Genomic DNA, 14,176 nt, shown 5'->3' on the forward strand with positions numbered 1-14,176 from the left:
GCCCCCAAGGTATACAAAAGACTATTTCATCGGGTCTGGTTTTCATAGGAGTTGGTGGGTTCTTAGACATCTGTTTTACATTAATTTCACCAATTGTACAAAAGGCTTTCTTCAAATTTCGTTAATCAACTTCATAGTCATCATCATCATTATCATAATCCAAGCCATCTTCATCTTTAAAATCATCTTCATTCTCATTATAATCTGAAATTGACATAACATCTTCCTGATCTTCAACAAAATGTAGTGATTCTTCATGAATAATTTCTGTAGATTCATTTTTTCCTCCTTTCTTTCATCTTCAGCGGTCATACTGTTCTCTATCAAAACACTTGGCTCAAACTCATTCTCTTTGACATTAATGTCAACTTTTATTGTAGGTGTTGAATTTGTTGTTTTGAAAGACTTTAATGATTATGTAAATAATCTTTTTATTTCTTGTAACGTTCTCAAATTTCACTTATCAAATCAGTCGGATATTTATGATATTCTCTTAATTCCATGATTTCGGGAACTAAATTTAATGGCAGATTTTGTCGCAGATAACATCTAGAGGATCAGATGGCTCTCATACCACTGAAGTGACAAAACTTAGAGTTGTTTGTGCTTTAAATGTAAAAATACACAATGTATTGTAAGTAATATTTTATTAATAAGATGAATGTACAAGAGTGATTGAATGTTACAATGAGGGCCCACTTATATACCTAGGTAGGTGCTCCTTCAATGAATGGTCAGGTCCCTTAGAAAATGCCTCTTCATTAACAAATAAATTAATTAACTATAATTATGTTTAATTTATATTCATTTATATTTATTTTATTTTATATAAATTATATTCATAAGAGATGCCAATGGTTGAGAGTAATCTAAACACCCATAGTTTGCGAGAAAATCAACAATATTTTTATTGGTTCATTACATGTTCATCTGAATAAGAGCTGGAATACAAGACATAAGGGAGGAAAATTGTTCTATGAGGGATTCTAACCTCTAGCTTGACGAGACCTTATAGATGTGGATATTATTTTGGGAGCATGGTTATGATAATTTGTGAATGTCCTTCTACCAGAAGCTTTGTGAAGCCTTGGGCATGATAAAAATACAATCTCATACAAAGACCCATAATTTCAACAAAATTATTACTATAGGTGCTAATCATTCCAAAATAAATAAAGATTGGAAGGCCTACTTAATCTTGAAGTATTTTATTGATCATGTTGGCCTTGGATTACATTTGGAAGCTCCATCAAAGTTCAATTTGAGGAAAGACTAGGGTGAGGGAGGAAGCCAATTAATAGGACTAGAGGAATACAATGGTGGGTGGGTTTGGAGGGGCGAGGGTAACCACCCACACCAAAGTATCACTTCATCCCCTGAAACTTTCTAGTCCTATGGGGACCATGAGAGGGATATGACTAATTTCTTAACCTGGCTTACAATAGAATTGAAAATGGATTCTGAGGGGATATACCATCCTTTAAAAAATCTTTGATTACATTCTTTCTAAATCCCCTAGAGAAGGAAACCAGGTGAGAGGATATAGATGCAGTTAAGAAATATTTTGAGAAATGTTTGAGAATTCCAACTGAATGAAGGATTTGAAATAATTGAGGGCTATCAATTTTATCTCATGAAATAGTGATATAATATAATCCATAATACGATAATGAAGGTGCAATTATTAAATAAATGCTCCAAATTCTCTGAGTGTAGAAGACACAGAGGACATCGAGATGGAACCTGATAGTTTTTTTTTTAATATTATCCCATGATAATGGATTTTTCTGAATTAACACCCAAAGGAAATTAGAGACATTTGGATAAACATTTTGTTTCCATATTTTAGACCATAGCTCTTCCAATTGCATATCTTGATGCCCCACTTCTAATTGATATGCTTCACTGACATAAAATGTACCTTTGGATTTATACCCCCATCATAATTTATCCCATTCATTAGAGAAATGGATCAGTTTGTTTTTCAAATTTCTCTAGAAGTTATGCCATAATGTACCATCTGGTATAGGGTCCCAAGTCTCTGGTGGGATCCATTGAAGCCATCGTTAGTCTACCTCTTCATTTGTTCAGTAATCTGCAATTGTGATTCTACTACGAGCTAACATATGTTGGATTAAATGTTCTAACTAAATTTCGTCCCCAAATTTGGGAAATTGCTACGAGAAGTCAACCAATAAGAAATTCATGCGACCATTTTTAATCTCCCAAAACTAATTCTTTTAAATCAGACTTTCAACTTTTTTTCGAGAGTCCATATCGATGATCCAGGGGATAACGTGTTCATTCTAATCAATATTTGTTGAGATTTTTGAGGTGCATAGTTGCATTTCTAGAGATTGAGACCTCCTTGGAGCCACCTGCATTAGAACTTCACACCTAATACCATTACCATGATGGATGAATCATGTAATATTGGTCCTTCCTTTAGCTTTGGTTGGCACAGTGTGTCCCATGCTACTAAGGGCCATTTATTTTCTAAATACCATCCACCTCAAAGGAAATAGCTCTTCATTATATGAAATACTTTGACAGTGGATGATGGTGCCATCATTGATGAACAAATGTACATAGGTAGAGATTGAAGTACCTCTTTGAGAAGTATTAATCATCTAATTATATTCATATATTGAAAATCTCATCTTACTAATTTTTTGTGAAAATTTAGTGAGAAGCTCCTCCCACAAACTTTGTATGAGTGATATTTCTGCTAGGGGACCATCTAGGTGCTTTGACGAGAGTTTTCTGATTTAGATCCCTAAGATTCGTGCGCTAGAAAATCACACGAGTATTAAAGAAAACAACATGAGAATTGTTTCTATTAATATTCATGCATGGAAATCCGTACTGAAAGTTTTCAAAGGTAATGATTTATTTATGAAAGATGGACAATAGGCTTTCCATCCTAGATTAGGATTCAGAGACTAACTCGGATGGTTTTATCATGAAATTGAATTTTAGTTGGTATTATGGTTGTCTCTTTAGTACCAAGAAAATATCATCTCATGATTGCAAATATTATAAATTCATTTGATGATGCATATGGGAAACACCATGAAAATGTTGTGGAGGTCCCACTGTAGGAGCTGAAGTAAGAGTTTGGCTTGAACTTTGAAGACCCAGAGAATAATGGTGAGGAATTAGTTATTTCAGTGTGTAATGATTGTGTTGCCAACATTTTTAGAATATTGGACGAGGATGGCTATGGAAGGGTTAACACATATGAGATAATGAGATTTTTGGAAAGATTAAATTTGGAGATTCCCATGTGAGCTTGTGTTTCTCACTTCCATGTAGTTTAGGGATTCTAATCGCACATTGATATTTTTTGGAGACGATGTAGATGAAGAATTTTTAGGATCTGGTGATTTAGAGATTAATGATACGACCACATGTGAAGCATTGGTGTGTTCGACCATAATGGAGACGTATTTACAAATCTAATATAATTCAATGATTTTTTTTATATTGGGGTTCATGGAGGGGAGGGGTCATTGTTATTTCCATTGAATGATTGAAAATGTGCATGTTAATGGGGGCAGGGTTGTAGATTTTTAAGAGTTCAAGATCTTGATAACTAGATGGATTCCCCCCGACATCGAATTCTCTATGCTAATACTATTTAATGTTGGTTGTATAGATTGATGTATCATGCACACTAGGAGTATTGTGGTACCCCAATGATGATTGAAGTGTTATTCCAAGATTTTTTTCTATCATGTATGCCAACACATTACGTTTTTGTGTAAAGACAACTACACTTAAAGTTGTCAATGGAAAAATGCTCAATTTTTAATGTTTTTGTCTGCATATTTTGTGTTGGTGCTTTATTCCATGGAATTTTTAGGTGATTTTTGGTTTAACTATTGTGTTTCTCCAACATGTAAAAATATGTTTTGTCAACTAGCCTAGATCTATCTTAACTCTAGATCCATCAAGTGCCGAGATGGATCAAATCTCTTGAGGTGCAAACCTCTTTTAGAGTGAAAATATATTTGATCCCTCTAAGCAGTTGGTAGATCCGGAGTTAACATGGATCTAAGTTGGTCTTCCCCCCTTTAAATAGACTATATTCCACATGAATACCATGGGATAATACAATGAGTTAATACATTGTTTTTATTTTGATGTATGGTTATTATTATTATTATTATTATTTTTGTTTACATAAAAGGATAGGACAAGAAAAGACAGGAATTCCATACTAGGTAGTATGGAGCCTACTTCTCGTTGCAATTATGTGTGATTTTTTTTGGTAATACTACTAATTTTCTTTAATATTGTAATATGTTTTTTTATTATTAATTTTTAAATTGTAATGTATTTAACATTTATGAAGAATAAATTAGTTGGTTTTTATAAAATTTAATTGGATTTAAATTTAAATTTAATTTCAAAGGAAAGATGGATGATAGGGGTAACTATAAAGAATAAATGTTTTAAGAGATGTTTAGTTTCGATAAAACCATATACAAACCTAGTGGCAGTATCATTTAGTTGAAGGAATATCTAAAAAGAAGAGAGAAATAGAAAAAATATAGTAATAACATAGATCAATTAAATAAATATATGGAAAAAAAGAAAATAGAAAAACACATATATTATTATTTCTTGATTATAAATTTGGTTAATTTACATTTCGGCCAAATTTAACGCATATATTTCACAAAATCTGACAAAAATTATTTTTTTGGTATGAGATAAAATATTAGATTAGTGGTCAAGAGTTTGGTTAAATTAAAAATTTCTTCCAAATATAGCATACATGTTTCTTGACATTCGATATAAGATCAAATTATTTAGTAAGATTCATGTTTAATATAAAATAAGCCTAACACACTCATATAATTTAAATCTAAAATATCTATAGATTTAAAAAATTATAAACATCAACATTAACATTATTATTATTATTAATTATAAAAGTAATTAATATATGAGTTAGAATATATATATATATATATATATATATATATATATATATATATACATTTTAAAAACATGTAACAAGATTATGAGCTATGGAGATTCTTAATTTCTAAATAGGATTTGTTTTTTAGATAAATATCAACCTTTGATTTATGACTACCATTAAGGATATTATATAATATTCCATGGAAGCTAAATCTCTACCATCCATATACTATTTATTAATAATTAAATTAAAATTCTAAAAACTCTATTTCAAAGCATGCACACCTATCTGTGTAAAAATTAAATAAATTATAACTTTGTTTTAAATTATTATTATTATTAATGATGAAAAGAATTCATATAACTATAGTCTACCTATTATGAGCATATTTATGGCAAGGATTTGTTGGAATCATAAGTTTGAGTTGTGAACTCTACACAATCCAAGTGCTCCAAGGATCTTTTTAGCATGTTGAATATATGTGTGTTGTGTGTGTGGGCTCGTACAAAAATGCATTTTAAGCAACAAAAGATCATGATTTGACCACAAATTGTTTGGACCAAAAATTCCAAAATGTATAATAGTTAGACAATGCCATTAACATATGAGTTAAATATATATACAATTAGAAAAGCGTGTAACACTATTCTCAACTATGGATATTCATCCCCACTTTATCACGATAATATTAAAATGGGCATAACTACCTTCCACATAAATCTCAACCCTCTATGGTAATGACCACTTAAATAATTACCATCAATCTATTAATTATTAATAATTAAATTAAAACCGTAAAATTCCTATTCCAAGATAAACAAGCCTACAAAGAATACAATATTAATTTCCTAGTTAAGAATGTGGTCAAATTAAAATTTGTTCAAATTTAACACATATTTTATAATTTTTTAAGATTCCATTATAGGATAAATTATTATTCTTTTTATTTAAACAATTTTTTAACTTAGTTTCAAATTATTTAGGAAAAAATAAACAAGCAGTATATTTTATCCTAATTAGTAACATCCTTATATAAATATATCACAAATATTTAGAAGACATATTGGTCCTCCTTGGGACATATTTCCATGATAGGAAACCAATATGACTACCAAGTGCTATAGGAAGAGTCTAAAATGTATTATACCAATCTAAAACACTAGACAAATATTCAAAAATATTTTCCCTTACACTTGGATTATAAAACTATAAACCAAATAACAATCTATCGCACCATTGATAATTAAAAAGCATGAATGAAATAAAACCAAGAGATGAATTCATCTAATGCATCGAACTAGTGAGATGAGTTAGAGACCTCTATGTGTACTATATTGCTAGCAGGCCGAGCCAGACTGTGTGGTTTCTCGCCATCCAACACACCTGCCAGTAGGTTCATGACATCTTGGATAAGTGCAATGTCAAGTACAAGCAGCGGCAAGATCAACATCAGGTGCCACACAAGCTTCAAGTGAGTGATAAAGTTTGGTTGCATTTGTAGAAAGAACGCCTTACCGAAGCCCATTGAAAGCAAAGTTCATACCACTCTAATATGGGTCTTACACCATCACCAAGGATGTGAGAGGCAATGCTTTTGAGCTCAACATTCCCCCATTCCTTGGTCTGCACTTTCGATCATACTTTCCACCATTACTAGACACATCAAAGATTGAAAAAAATCTCACACCAGTATAGTTGAACCCAAACTACATGGAACAAGCCACAACTGATCAGATCATGGACACATAAATCAAGAACACTCATCAATATAAGATCCAACTATATCGGGTTGTAAAAGTTGGCCAACTCTACACCAATGCAAGTGGCTCACCAGGGACCAAGTTTAGGAGAAGTTTCCACATCACATGGAGGAACTCAATGCAATGACAATGGTTTGTAGTCGAAAGTTGTAGTCCTTGGATAGATCTTTTTACCTAGGTGTGGTACGCTTCAAGTGGGGATCGTATGCAAAAGTTAGAACCCTGGGAAGTTGTTGTACCAATTTACCCCAACGAGGCCCATAGACTTTTGATGCTTGATCACCTAGGGTTAAGTTTTTGGATGTTGAGGGTTTTCTATTATTTCTCAATAATAAATAGGCCTTCGAGCCTCATTGTAACATAGTTCAGAAGACATGGATACTATGATAACATGTGCAGAGAATATAACACACACCCAATAGAAAAAGTGTCTAATATCTTCTTCGAGTTGGAAGAGACATCTCATCCTATAAATCACTGTTGTATTATGCTAAGTGAATAAAGAGTGCCAAAACTAGATCGAATAGCTCAATTTGGTTGTTTACTTCTGCATTAAGCTCTAATATAAGAGAGAAAAATCAGTCTAATTTAACCTTATTGTCAAAAAATTGTAAATAAAGTTAAACCCTTTTAATGTTCACATTGAAAATTTACCATATTAATTTTAAAAATGCTTGAAAGCTACTTTACCCATTAATTATATTTAATTATAAATGTAAAGGAAGCCTTAAATGATAATATGATATTCATAACATTAATAACTTTGAGAACACCTTTACACTTTCTTAAATGAAAAAAAAGAGAGCTTAAATGAGTTTATTGTGATATTCATAACTTCAAAAGATATGTGTTTGTCATCATATTCATAACTTTCAAATATATGTAGGCTCACATTTCATTTTTTTCTCTCATTTTCAAACATTTTTTGATGAGGCAAGTGATCGAAAAGTAGGTTTATGGACTCAAAAGAGATCATATGTAGGCTGACATCTCTCTTCTTTTTTTCTCTTATTTTCTCACATTTCTGATCGAGTTAGTTTACCCGATGTAGTTAGGAAGAAAGTGATCCAAATCCAGGTTTATGGGCTCATATCTGTTTTGTTTTTTTCTAGTTTTATTGTCACTTTCATCTATGTGAGAACTTTGATTTACCGAAATAAAGACCACGTAGTTTGAGATAAAATGACATGAAGGTTGTTTTTCTTTATTCAACCAGATTAAGATTATTAATTATTCATTTCCTTTATTTAAAAAATTTATTTTTGTTTCTTTCCTAAAGTTCACCCATGCTCTATATAATTTGATAAATACAACCTGAAAGCACAAAAAAATGTTAATCCATATTTCTGGTATTATTTTATAAGCACAATTAACAATAAACAAATTATTCTGTAAAGTTACTCCGATATTTTAAGCATCTTATTGGGTAAAACCAGGTCATCTTCTCTGAGCACAAAGAAGTTTAAAATTTTCATTTTATTATACTCGTTGTACCTAAATTCTGAAGAATCTTCAGAGGTAGATTTCAAAGTATTGATTATGTTTGTAAATATTTTGTGTAAGTCAAAATTGATTTAAAATAAAAAGTCTTTTGCCAGAGCTAGAATTGAAAATACATGTGACTTTCTTGGTTACTTCAGACTGATAAAGGAATTAAAAAAAAAATGGTTTGATTCTCATGTAAATTCAATTTTCCAGGTTTTCAACGTTGTAATTCAATACTCACTTTCCCTTTTGAGTGTGAGGTTAAATATATATCTACAATTACAAAAGATTTGAAAAGGGTATTACTTTAATGTTTTGTCAATCCAATCAAATCTTATTCATTCTTTAAATCAAGAATCATAGTAAACAGCTTGACTGGTGAGGTCTTTAAAAAAGAAAATTAATTTTTTTTGCACATTGAATCTAATCATATAAGCGGAAATGTCCCAACTTTATGGAGGAGCCATCAAACTTAAATTGTTGAGATATTCATTTTATTAGTCTTATTACATTTGATTTTGATTATGTTGTCTGCTAGGTATCATAGACAATTTAGTTATATTTCAATTCTATTTTATAGGTGTCTGAGTTCTACTTCACTCATTTTTTATTCATGTTTATAATGTAATCTATTGAGTCATTTTAAATATTGAGAAACTCAATTCATTCTTTGTCACGGACTCTCAGTAAATGCCAAAATAGACAATTTAGTTATATTTCAATTCTATTTTATAGGTGTCTGAGTTCTACTTCACTCATTTTTTATTCATGTTTATAATGTAATCTATTGAGTCATTTTAAATATTGAGAAACTCAATTCATTCTTTGTCACGGACTCTCAGTAAATGCCAAAATAGAATGTTAACTTTTTAATCTCATAATATCAAATTATATATATATATATATATATATATATATATATATATATATAGATAGATAGATATATATATTATATAAAATATGATCTTATTTTAAATGCCCAATCACTTCACCCAAACAAAATTGATTTAATACATAGATTTCATACATATATTGATTTAATACATAAATTTTACATTATGTAAACATGTTCATGTAATCGCTATATTAAATTAATACCAAGATACTATAATTAAATGTCACTGCCAGTGACATAACAACACAATATTACATGGTATGAGAGACCAGAATTGAGACTTTAGCTGAAAAAACAAGTGAATTCAAATCCAAACTTTACACAACAAACACTTAACATAACCACACTACGGAAAAGACCCTGATACATTATTTTCCAGAAGTGAATCACATTCTGGCCATCAATTAGTGATAACATCCTGATCTAAAGCTTAGGTTCCTGGCATAGCAGGAGCAGGCGATACTCATTTCCTTCTGATTTTAAATTCTTTGCCATGTGTGAAGACACTCTATACGTGTGAGGAACCTGACTAAGCCTTGAGGAGCATCCCTCCAATACAGCACATACTTGGATGAGCGATACTGCATCTTGAAATAACTTGTATTCATAATGAGCTCCATAATGGCTTCTATTATAGCACTTCTTCCCCTTTGCAAGCACTGCCTATATTTTTCAGATATTATAGCAGGGTGGTTCACTAATACATTCATTGCATTTTGGCAATCCCCATAAATAATCTCGATCTCGTCTTCATTCCAATCACATGTAGGGCTTGGGAATCGTACCTTTGTTGCCGCCGCGTTTGTCACTGATGCTTTCTTTCTGATCTTAATTTCTTTATCACCTGTAAATACAGTCTCTAAATGTTGGACAAACTTTGCTATTCCTTGAGGAGCATCTCTCCAATATAACACATACTTGGTTGAGTTATATTGCTGCCTAAAATATCCTGTATTCATAATCAACTCCATCATTTTTTCTGTTACAGCTTCTCTTCCTCTTTGCAAGCAATACTTATATTCTTCGGATAGCAAAGAAGAGTTGTCCACTGATTTCATAGCGCACTGGCAATCCTCATACATAATTTTTATTTCATTTGCATCCCAATCTTGTGTAGGTCTTGGTTGGAACATTTTGTCTGTCCCCTATCCCAAAAAACTATCTTCAGACTATAATTATTATCAGAAAGATTGATATTTTTTTTAATTGATTAGGCTGAGCCACTGGAGCTGGTGCCACTGGAGCTTATGGGATGGAAGAAAACTGATCAACTCACATCGAGATAAAGTTCTGCAAGGATTATGCAAGTTCGATCAACAAATTGTACAATTTCATTAAGCTTAAAAGCTCAATGGGATAGTTTTAATTCCTATCCCAGAAAACTATCTTCAGACTATAATTATTATCAGAAAGATTGATATTTTTTTTAATTGATTACGCTGAGCCACTGGAGCTGGTGCGGATGGAAGAAAACTGATCAACTCACATTGAGATAAAGTTCTGCAAGGATTATGCAAGTTCGATCAACAAATTGTACAATTTCATTAAGCTTAAAAGCTCAATGAGATAGTTTTAATTCCCAAAAATAACTTTTATTAAAACAAGCACTAAATACTAAATTAAAACAACTAAACTAATTTAACAGTTCACACAAAATATTCTCCTATATAACTTCTGACAGTGAGATAACTATGGCATTATATGAATCTGCCTTAAACACCATCAAAGTATGTTTGCCAAGCTCCAAAGATCACAGAATCATTCACAGGCTTTTAAATGTCAAACTAACATTAAGAAATAAAGCTGTTTAAGAGAATACATGCTTAAATACGTCATATGTACCTCTACTCTGATACAATCTCCAGTGAGCTCAGCAAGATCGACCCTTGGGAAGACGAAGGTCAAGAGAAGCAAAGCACAGAACAACACAACACAAAACCTGAAACGGGAGCATACTCCCATCGCCTTATCTCTCGCCTTTACATAGGTCTCCGGCGGATTTCAAACCGAGGTTAATATACAACATAATTAGAGATTATATCCGATGGTGACACGTGTATGGTCGATCATGCGTACAGACTCTTTGTATAGGGAGATAAAGCCATGAGTTTTGATTCTCATAAATAGGATTCTCTTTGGTTGGAAAAATATGTCCGGGAGATTTTTATTTCAAAATATGTAAAAGGAAAAAAAATTTGGAAAAAAAATTTAAATGGTTGTGTTTTTTTATTTTATTTTATGAATAATGGAGTTGTTTTTGTAATAGCCAGATAATTATTATTGGTTATTAGAATTAATTATTTAGAAAATTTTATTATCTGGTTTGTAAGGGGTATTTATTTCATGTTATTAGATTTTGATTGTAAAATCAGTTTTACACCTAATAAGTTTTAAAAAAATAATTTTTAAAAAGGTAAAATGGGAAGTCTATTTGTAGAGCATGTCCAAATCAAAGTTGTTGTTAGAGTGTACAGAGCTAAATTGTTACTAAAGATTGTATACTATATTTTAATGTATATAATATGTGAATATGTATAGATAAATAATAATTTTATAAAAATATTTTTGATATATAGTGAAATTGGGGGTTGGTCAGCGTCCAAATTATTATGGTATTAAAGATTGTGTGACCTGTGCAATTTTAGAAGGGTTGAAAATAAAATACAATTTTTTTTATATTGTTCATCTTATCTGCACATTTAATCTAATTTTCCAAATATTTATCACACTACTAATCTTCTTAATCTGTTAAGTCAGCAACAAATAATTTAAAAGGATTTCTCTATTTATTTTAAATAAAACTAAAATATTAAATAATTTTATTTAATTTTTGCGTATGGGGCTTTGGATTGACCGTGAATGGGTGCAGTGTTAAGACACTCCTTACAATAGGTCACTGGTTCAAATCCCCATAGGTACTTACCTACCCAAAAAAATTATTTAATCTTTTATTTTTATTTTTAAATTTAATAAACTATATAATATAACCTAATATTCTCTTTCGTTATTATAATTATTAACTTTTTTATTTTAAAATAAATAATTTTATTTTAGAAAAACTTTCGAAATTCATCCTCATAAAAAGGCGAATTTCAGAATACCTTTTCAAATGAACAACTTTACTCTAAAATAACTTTTGAAAAGAATAAATTCTAAAGAGATACAATAGTTTTCGTTAAGAGTGTACAACAGATTTCTTTTTATACACATGAAATGGTGTTGATGTGTAAAAAATTATTTAAAATAAATAGTTTATTCAGTCTGGCGTGTATATAGCACAGAAGTTGTTAAAGGTGCATAACATAATTTTGCATATATGAGCACCCGAGTGCATGGTTCGCGTGGTGGGGGTTGACGACTTTCTCGCACCTCACTCGCGATCTAATCCTGTCTATGTGTTGCTGCCCGGTCAGTCAAATTGTGATCTGATGCGACAGTTGTACAAAAATGGGGCCTAATAAATGCTTCTGCAGGGACTGCCCCCTTCTAAAAAATAATAATTTTGCATATATGAAATGGTGCGGAGGTATTAACTAATTTCAATTTTGAATAGAGATTTTTAATGTGTAATCTAGACTTTTAAAAATTGCAATATTTTTTCTTTGTGGTTGAAGGATTTAGAAGATATGTCTATAGAATATTTGTATCATGTATATTTACTTAAAAGGATCATTGGTTGGTTTAATCATGGAGCCTGAACTAATGAATGAATTTGTAATCTCTAAAATGCTTTAATAACATGATTTGCCTAATTAAACTAACCATGTGTAATTATAAAAAATTTATTTGAAATATATTTATAATTATTATATTTTAATTTAAACATAAATTGTGTTTTTTAAATAAAAATTATTTTTTAAATTTAATAAATTTTAGTAGTAAAAATTATAATTTTATTTTATTAATATGAAATTCGATATTATTTTTTCGGGATAAAATAATCCAAATTACATTTCTGGAAATCTAACACTCAAATAAATGAATGCAAAGTCAATAAAAAGATTTATTAAAATTCAGATATGATATGAAGGTTGGAGAGAAAATATCGCGGTAATTTATAATTGTTTTTTTTTCTTTGAAAGTTTTGGAAATTTCCATTATATTTTGAAAAAATCTTGTAGGGATTTTTGTAAATCTAAGTAAAAGTTGTCAAATTCATAATTTTAGTTGCTCTAGAAGTTTTTGATGACACTGAATCTATTTCCACCATTAAAAACATGATTCAAACACTGCGTGTATAAGATTTTTTGAATTTTTTTTGCTCTGATTCTAACCACTTTTAACCATCCAGGAAATTCCTCCACCTCCATAGATGACTCCGAAAACAGATAAGGCGATGCGAGTATATAATCGGAAGGTTGAAAGGAAAATATGTAAAATTACTGTTTCAAAACAAACGTGCCTTAACCTTTAACTTGGGAATGTGGTTTCTAGGGAACTTTTTCAAAGAAAAATGCAGGTGTGGGAAAGTGGGCTGAGAGTAACCTCCGAGAGAAAGTGGCCGTCGCGATAACCTTCAAAACGAAGATGTGTGGTTGTTAACCTTTGACCGGGAAGGGTTTCATAAATTTGTTCTTTATGTCGGGTGGGATGGAATCAGAATTAGAATTTGGAAATGAAATAACACAATCGATGGAACATTGAGGGCGTGACAGCAATTTTTTTCGAATGATGACAAAATCGTATATGTGATAACATTATATATATTTATTTATTTGTTTGTTTTCTAAATTATTTGTATTTTTTTTTAGGTAATAATAAATATTTTTTAGGAAAATTATTTATATTTTTGGGAATGTGAGTTGGTACCACTAATTTTTAATTTTGAGTAACTTTTAGTTAGAGATATCTAAGTTGTCAAAATTATTTGAGGATTGCATTTGGCTTAGGCCACACTAGCCCTTAACATCATTAGATTTTTACCTATAAAATTTTAAATCTATAACTTATTCAAATATTTTAATGAAATACCTGTCACTATAAAAAAATTACTCATCCTTAAAAAAAATTATAACTAAAAAAAGTCAATATCAAATAATTTTATAAAATACCAAATATAAATAAATAACAAAATATTATTTAAAAATTCATTAAAATATAAAT

General features: G+C 30.4%; 1 long non-coding RNA gene across 1 annotated transcript; it reads right to left on the reverse strand.

Moving 5' to 3' along the window:
• Positions 1-9,360: 9,360 nt before the first annotated feature.
• Positions 9,361-10,988, reverse strand: LOC149159714 (uncharacterized). Its single transcript, XR_016261149.1, has 2 exons — positions 10,512-10,988; positions 9,361-10,363 (listed from the first exon to the last, which is right to left on the reverse strand). It is a non-coding gene; the product is annotated as an uncharacterized LOC149159714 (long non-coding RNA).
• Between the last annotated feature and the right edge of the window lie 3,188 nt (positions 10,989-14,176).

This window comes from Pinus tabuliformis, chromosome 5_2, assembly GCF_031772625.1.
Source record: "Pinus tabuliformis cultivar Carrire ecotype Pingquan chromosome 5_2, CPIR1, whole genome shotgun sequence".
In the NCBI taxonomy this organism is placed as follows: Eukaryota; Viridiplantae; Streptophyta; class Pinopsida; order Pinales; family Pinaceae; genus Pinus; species Pinus tabuliformis.